The sequence below is a fragment of the Canis aureus genome, chromosome 10 (genome assembly GCF_053574225.1).
Source record: "Canis aureus isolate CA01 chromosome 10, VMU_Caureus_v.1.0, whole genome shotgun sequence".
NCBI lineage: Eukaryota > Metazoa > Chordata > Mammalia > Carnivora > Canidae > Canis > Canis aureus.
This window is the reverse complement of record NC_135620.1, coordinates 62,209,182-62,210,609: the sequence shown is the minus strand read 5'-3', so window position 1 is coordinate 62,210,609 and position 1,428 is coordinate 62,209,182.

The following is a 1,428-nucleotide window of genomic DNA, read 5'->3' as shown; positions in this document are numbered from 1 at the left end:
TAAATATTAAATGCAAACATTAAAAAAGTTGAAAATAGAACTACCCTAGAACCCAGCAATTGTGCCATTAGGTTTTTACCCACAGAATAAAAAAATACAGATTTGAAGGAATACATGCACCCCAGTGTTTATAGCAGCATTATAACAATATCCAAACAATGGGAAAAGCCCAAATGCCCACTGAGTGATGAATGGATAAACATCTACTTTCCAGGTCCAAAATCAAGGTGTCAACAGGGTTAGTTCCTTCTGGAAGCTATGAAAGAATCTGTTCCATGTCATTCTCTTAGCTTCTGCTGGTTTGCAGGCAATCTATGGTATTTCTTGGGTTTCGCTGCATCACCCCAGTCTCTACCTTCATTTTCACAGGTGTTCTCCTTGTTTGCCTGTTTCTAAACGTTCCCTTTTTATAAGGACAAAGTCATATTGGATTAAAGACTCATACTACTCCCATAAGACCTAATCTAACTAATTACATCTGCAATGACCCTGTTCAAATAAGGTAACATTCACAGATACTGGGCGTTAGGACTTTAACATATAAATTTGAAGGGTACACAATTCAATCTGTAACAGTCCAATATAAATGAATAAGCCATTAAGATTCAGTGAGGCTCAATAAAAAAATTCATTGGGAATCCTCAAATATATCCCCAATTCATTTTTTTTACCACATAGGAGTATGCAGGGACTGATACTACTGTAGTCATCTTACAATCACTGGGTAGGAGTGGGGGGTTTGCAGAAAATGAATAGAACGTTATGGAAGTAGAACCAAGAAATGATAAAAATGTCTATTTCCTTTTTACCGAATGCTGAGTGAAACCATAACTGAAGTCAATTACTCCCTTAATTGTTCAGTGATACGAGCTAGAATGCACCCTCCCCTTAAGCCTGTCTTAGTATCACTTTCTGCTCATTGCCAAAAAAATACAGTCATAAAGGATATGATTAAACAGTGGGATTAGGAATGGGGTATCCATAGGAACTGCAAGAAAAAGGGTGATAGAATGAATAATTCCTGCTTTTGTATTATTTTAAATCAGACTCAATTTGATGAGTTCCTCCATAGGAATATGTAATACCTCAAAAGTGTAAAGAATTTAATCATTCAGTTCTATGAAATATTGAATCCCTTCACACAACAGGAATACACAAAAGCACAGTTTCCTGTAACAACAAATCTCCCAGCAAATGAGCAAGCTATATGGATGCTGGGCCTGCATCTTGTCTGGATGCTGGGCCTGCATCTTGTTGAGAATAAAGAGACAAGCAAAGAGCAAAAGGATTAGCACAGGGCTAACAGGTTCAGAGGTCAAATGCAGACATTGGGGCACATGGGTAGCTCAGTTGGTTAGGCATCTGCCTTCGGCTCAGGTCATGATCTCAGGGTCCTGGGATCAAGTCCTACATCAGGCTCCCTGCTCC